Raw genomic sequence first — 7,067 nt, forward strand, 5'->3', positions numbered from 1 at the left:
TTTCTTTCTTTCTTTCTTTCTTTCTTTCTTTCTTTCTTTCTTTCTTTCTTTCTTTCTGGTTTTACGGGACAGGGTTTCTCTGTGTAGCCCTGGCTGTCCTGGAACTCACTCTGTAGACCAGGCTGGCCTTGAACTCAGAGATCTGCCTGCTTCTGCCTCCCGAGTGCTGGGATTAAAGGCGTGTGCCACCACACCCGGCCCCACTTTCTATAAATAAAATAAAAGCAGCAACAAATAGTCATAAAGAAGTAAGTGCAATAAATGAAACAAAATTCAAAATGAAATAAAATTTGTGTTGTGCAGCATTAAAAAATTCAAAAACAAAATTAAATGTAAGCAAAAAAATTAGGTACATAAATCCATGCTCATTTTTATGCTTATCAGAGTGAATAAATAAAATACCATTTAGTCATTAAAAAATTACACTTTACTACATGAGCTAAAATAGTCTATAATTCAAAATGAACACCTCACGAATTATTTTCACTTTTCTTTCAGTCTCGTTAGTTCCCTTCTCTAACAAGAAATGTGTCTTCTAACCCTCTTGATTTAGTTATTTATTTGATCCAAGAATACATAGAAAGTAGTTTTAGTGTTACTAACCCATATGATTATGAAAAGGGAAGAAATATTAAGTGGTGTTCAATCCTGGTCACAGTGTGGGAAGGCACTGGGGATCACACCCAGGGGCTTGTCCATTCTGTGGTCAACGTCTCTTTGGTTGATTTTTTTCCTCTTCCCTGTCTGATAATTTCTTTCTCCCATCCAAGTGCTGACCAGGTCTGAACTTGCTTAGCTTCTGAGATAGTGTGGAGATTGGACCAATTCAGGGTGGCATGGCTCTAGATGTACCTTCTAATCTTAACTTTATGTTTGGGAAAAACTGTCTTGATTTATTCTCCTACTGTTAGCTAGAAGATTCTTAACCATGGAGTTATTTTCACATACAGACAAGGCCTTAAAAAAAAAAAAAGAGTAAATTGTGTTTCCATCAGTTCTGAGGATTTACTGACAATGATGAGTGCCTGGCCTTTGCTGTTCTCCAAAGGACACATTAGTGGTTACGCCCTGTGGAAAATGACTGGATTGGCACACTTTAATTATCATCATATTACATTCTTCTCTTTAGAATTCTGAGAAGTTGATGCTTCTCCAGAGGATCCCAGATAATAAGCAACAATCCCGGTTCTCTAGAGCTGAGCCATCCAGAGTCAGTTTTACTCGGGAGGCTGCATGGTGTCTCCAGGAGTCTTCAGTGTTGTGTGTGGTGTTAGCATACTCCTGGGGTAAGGGGATTTTGGGGGGGGGGGGTTGAGACAGGGTTTCTCTGTATAGCCCTGGCTGTCCTGGAACTCACTTTGTAGAGCAGGCTGGCCTCGAACTCAGAAATCTGTCTGCCTCTGCCTCCCGAGTGCTGGGATTGAAGGCGTGCACCACCATGCCCGGCGGGTAAGGGGATTTTTAATGTCTTGTATCAACTGTAACAAGTTTTAGTCTTTATAACTGTGTTGTGTTCTTTGCTCTCAGGTTAAATAGCTAAGCTGTATGATTTACATTCTTGCCAGGAATAGAACTTAACAGAATCTAAGTGGGCACAATCTGGTGCTTGTCTTTAGGTCTCTGTACCAATCCAATCACTTCCTCCCTCTTAATGGTATTCAATCCTGCATTCTACCTTCCCTGGGACGTTGCTTCGCACATTTAAAAACCCTTTCTAGAACTACCTGATTCCATTCATGCTAAGGTTTATGTAAGAGCGAATAGGCAAGGGTTCCTCGTCTCTTCTGGACATGTTTGAAATAGCCCACTTAATATACGAGTACCCCAGGGTTATAGTTAATTAATAATACAATGTTTACAATTTTGTACAAAACGAAAACGTGGCCATCTTCAAGCCCCCTAAAATGCCATTAACATCACGAAAATAAACCAGATGTGGTGGCTCACATATTCAGGCGACTTGAGGCGGGAGGATCCTGAGTTCAAGGTAAAGAGGACAGAAGTAACTGCAGAGCTGTTTGGTTTGCAGGGTGTTTACCAAGGATTGGGTAGGAAGGGAAGGAAGAAGTCAAATGTGTCATAGTTGTGGCAGAGCCTTATCTACTCCCTAGGAGCATACTCATCCATACATGATCCAGACACAATCTACCAGACCTACTACAGAAGGCTAAAATGTCTGGGTTTCTGCACTTGCCTTTTATCATGTGTTGGATAAGAACCCCCACCCCCACCCCGCCCCCCGTGGTCGGGCTGATTAGCAGACGGTTACATTCAGGCTGTTTAGAATTTGTCCCACTGTAGAGAGCTACCTCACTCATCTAGCTTGACTAGTATCCTCTGAAGAGAGCAATAGCAAACAGCATAGAGGGAGGTATGTGATGCTGCATCCCAGCCAAGAGTTTGGGTCTGTTCCCAAAACAGAGGACTGGCTTAATACCAGGGAAGCAGGAGCCACCATTGATTGGGGTGATCTCTGTCAACAGAAGGATGCCTAAGGACACATACAGAAAGGGCAAAACTGCAGTAATAAGAAAGATACATCATGTAGACACTAACCACAGAAAGCCAGCACATCTCTGATAATATCAGACAAAATAAAGTGCTGTTAGAGGGTGAGGTAAGTCATGCGAGGTGGCAGAGGATCAGATCACAAGGGACAGTGAGACGATCGTAAGGTGCAGGTTGGGAGGAACTTCTCCAACCAGCTACAAGCTTAGATAGTTTATTTCTTTAGAGCAGCAGTGCTCAACCCTGTGGGTTATGACCACCAGAAAACACGTATTTCCGATGGTCTTAGGAACCGCAACACCACTTGGTAGCAAGATTACAGTTATGAAGTGGCAAAAAAACCCAGATTTATGGTTGGGGGTCTCTAAGATCATTGGGAATATGTGTTTTCTGATGGTCATGACCCAGGAGATGCCATCAAGTTATGAAAAGACACAGTGGAAGCTTTGGTTCGTGATATTAAGTGACTGACAAGGCCTCATGCTGTGTAGTTGCTATCAAAAATCTGGAAAAGACAAAACCATGCAGACAAGGCAAAGATTGTTGCTTTGTGTTTGGTGGAGAGGGAAGTGGGACAGTGGCACATGGAGGCAGTTTAGGACAATGAAACCACTTCACAGATGCAGCAATGGCAGACACACGTTGGCACACATTTGTACAAGCCCACAATATACACAGAACCAAAGATAAACTGTGGTAACAGTGATATATACAATGTGTCCCTGTAGCCCAAGACATTAACAGCAACTGTATCTGAGAGTGAGGGGGCGTGGGGGGGACTCCACTTTTTTTTCTTTCATTTTTCTGCAAACCTAAAACAGATCTGGAGTCTACAATTTTAAAGTGTTACCAGCAGACTGTGTACAACGATTTTTTTGGTATATGTTACAGAAATCTCCTCAAACTAAGACCAAAGCAAACATAAATATAGGCTAGGACTGGGCCCTGCCGGGTGATGACTTAAGTCTAAGGGGTTGATTAACATCCGGAGCTCCATGCCAGCCTATGACGGCGCAGGAGCTTCACAGAGGACTCATTAGGGACATGGAGCAGCCAGGCTGGGGAAACACACTGTGGATCCAGCATGTGAGAGCAGTTTGCACGATCGCCCGTGTGATGATGAGGAGCTGGGTAGATCCTTGGTGGGGCTGCTGAGCTTCAGAGCAGGAGACTCAGCCAAGCCCCATGGGCACGAATTGTGACTCCCCTTTCCTCCCACAGCCCTGCTTTCTCTTGTCGTGTATACACAAGCAATCCCGATAGCTAGCAAGAAGAAACTGAGTCAAACGTAATCCCAGATTAGAACAATGGCTGCGAGGGGCTGGGCAGAGAGATGAGTAACTGTGTTATGTGTTTTGTTTTTTTTTTCCCTTAAGCTTAGAGTTTCATTCTGGGAAGATTAGAAATAGTTCTACGGATGGATGGATGGTGGAGGTGCGCGTTACCGTGTGGATACACCGAGTGTCCCCGGTTCTAGCTTTGTTCCTGTTGCTTTGATAAAGTAGCCTGACAGAAACAACTTGGAAAGAGAAGGCGTTCATTTAGCGCACAGTTCCAGGTTGTACCGTCCTTCTGGAAGTAGGGGCGAACATGAAGCGGTCGAGAACAGAGAGGAAAACGAACGTGTACATTCTTGTTAGTGCTCAGCACCCCTCCCTCTGCACTTATAAAGTCTAGTACTCACTGTCCACAGCGGAACGGCTCTCCCCACTTCGGCTAACAGGAGACAGAATCCCTCACGGGCACTCCTAGAGGCCAGCTTGATCTGGACAACCCCTCATGGAGACTCCTCCCAGGGGATTACGGATTGTCTCAGGTTGACAATACTGACCCCCAACACCATGAAACTGCTCACTTGATAATAAGATAGAAACCTGTATGTCATATGAAAACACAAAAACTCAACGCAGTGCGCAGATTCCACAGTGGTGTGGAGGACTGTGGGTACCATAAAGCTAAATCTCAGGACAGAAAAGCAGAGGCATGTAGCATCGCTCTCCAAATCTTGTTTCTTGCTACAGGCCTGGGACGACTCTGTTCATTATACTGTTCAGACCGCCTGTGTCTTTGCCTCTTTATCTGTTCATTTTATCAGCTGCTAAAAGTATTACATTACAATCTCGTCCTCAGATGTGGTATTTTGCTTCTTTTGACCTGCACAATTTTGCTTCATGCATTCTGAGGCTGTGTTGAGTATACAGAATTAAACTAATTAGAGCATCTTCCCATCGAACACACATCCACAGGTCGTCTTACCTCTAGCAATCGTTTGCTTTCAAGGTGGTTTCTGCGACGTTAGCTCAGCCCTTCCAGTTTTCTCTTAGCATCTTATGCATCTTCCCTGTTCTTGCATCTTAACCTTTAAGCTGTACCACTTGGTTGTTTTGAGCTAGTCTGAGAATTAATTAACTAATTGACTTTTAGTCCTGGGCCAGAACCTAGGGCTTTATTGGTTCATTTTTATTGTCAATTTGATATAAACTAGAGTCAGATGAGAAGAGGAAACTCAAGTGAGAGCTGTTTCCATCAGACTAGTCTGCAGCAGTGTCTGTGAGAGATTGTTTTGATTGATACCTGAGGGCCCCACCCACCGAGGGCAGCATCTTACCTAGGCAGGTGGTTTGGGTTGTATAAGAAGCTGGAGAACAAGCCAGGAAGCATGTCCATCTGTGGTTCCTGCTGCCTGGTTCCTGTCTTTTTCTCTTTCTCTCTCTCTTTTTCTTTCTTTGTTTCTTTCTTTCTTTCTTTCTTTCTTTCTTTCTTTCTTTCTTTCTTTCTTTCTTTCTTTCTTTCTTTCTTTCTTTCTTAAAGATTTTGTTATTGTCTTCAGACACACCAGAAGAGGGCATCGGATTCCATTACAGATGGTTGTGAGCCACCATGTGGTTGCTGGGAATTGAACTCAGGACCTCTGGAAGAGCAGTCAGTGCTCCTAACCACTGAGCCATCTCTCCAGCCCTGGTTCCTGTCTTGAATTCCTTCCTGAGTACCCTCAAAGTCAGAATGTGACCTGGAACTGTAAAAGGAAGCAAAGCCGTAGCCCTCCCCCTCCCCACGCTGCTTCTGGGTAGACTGCTTTATCACAGCGGCAGCCAAATGAAACCAGAACAGGTCTTGAGCCTATGCTATACACAGGGCCACAGCCCAACAAAAGTTTTGTTTTCAAAGCATAGTTACTAAGACCCAACGCAACTGCTGATTTATTGGTGTCTAAACCTCGTGCTTCCTTTTTTATTTGCCTTACTGCTTCTATGTTCTTTTCCTTCTCTGTATGTGTTTTCTCTTTGATCAACTCTTTCAAATTATTCTGTTTCCCCACTAGGCATGTTACTTAGTTATTCTGATACTTTATGGTCACCCAGACCATAATGTCAGTCGGGCAGAGGTTGAGAAACCGGCCTCGATCTCCTATTCCTCCACACTGACAGTTACCCTGGGGCTTTTGGAGAAGAAGTCAGGGTTGTTCTCAGGTGGCTCAGGCCAGCCTGTTTTAGCGTGTCACAAGACAATGGTGTCCAGGGTACAGATGCTCAGAATGACAAGGAGGCTTGGGTATCTCAGCCTGCTCCATCTGTCCCGAAGCTTCTTCTTAGCCTTTCTTCTAATCATGCCAGCATCCTTGGTGACAGCTGTTTCATCCATTATGCCATTAGGGGCTGCAAAGTGTTGACTTCTGTCACCTGACTAGCTGGAATTATCAATTATTCTTATTTTGAATTAAATTTTTTATATCTATCTATCTATCTATCTATCTATCATCTATCTATCTATCTATCTATCTATCTATCTATCTATCTATCTCCCTATCTGTTTGGGACAAGGTAGTCCTTGGTGTCCTAGAATTCACCATGTATACCAGGTTGAGCTTGAACTCATAGAGATCTGCCTGCCTCTGCCTACCGAGTGCTGAGTTAAAGGTGTGTGTTGCCGTGCTTGCAATGGTTTGATTTCACTTATGTGGATGTGTTTTGATTACAGGTATGTTTCTGCACCGTATGTGTGTGCACAGAAGCCAGGAGAGGGCGCTGGATTCCCCAGGACTGGAGTCACAGAGTTGTGAGCTGTCACGTGGGTGCTGAGAACTGAACTCAGCTGCTCTGCAAGAGCAGCCCTCTTAACCACTGAGCCGTCTCTCCAACTTTTATCAATTATTTAATGACCCTGAAATGCAGTCCATAGGAAAGACAGGACAAATGTAGAATCTTTTCCCTTTATCAATTTTTGGTATCCCCAGCCACTTAAAAATGATATGTTTAGTAGGTGTTTTCCAAATTACTGGTGAGACAAGAAGGGCTGTTGCTACAGAGGTGACGCTAAGCCAAGGCTGTTTTAAGCAAGCCTATACATAGGTTTGCTGGGAGCGAACTGGGCTCTAGGGGGCAACAGAGACCAGCATCTGCTGCAGTGGGGGCATGTGCTGCAGTGGGGGCATGTGCTGCAGTGGGAACATGTGCTGCAGTGGGGGCATGTGCTGCAGTGGGAGCATCTGCTGCAGTGGGAGCATGTGCTGCAGTGGGGGCATGTGCTGCAGTGGGGCATGTGCTGCAGTGGGGGCATGT

Source organism: Mus caroli, chromosome 1 (assembly GCF_900094665.2).
Source record: "Mus caroli chromosome 1, CAROLI_EIJ_v1.1, whole genome shotgun sequence".
In the NCBI taxonomy this organism is placed as follows: Eukaryota; Metazoa; Chordata; class Mammalia; order Rodentia; family Muridae; genus Mus; species Mus caroli.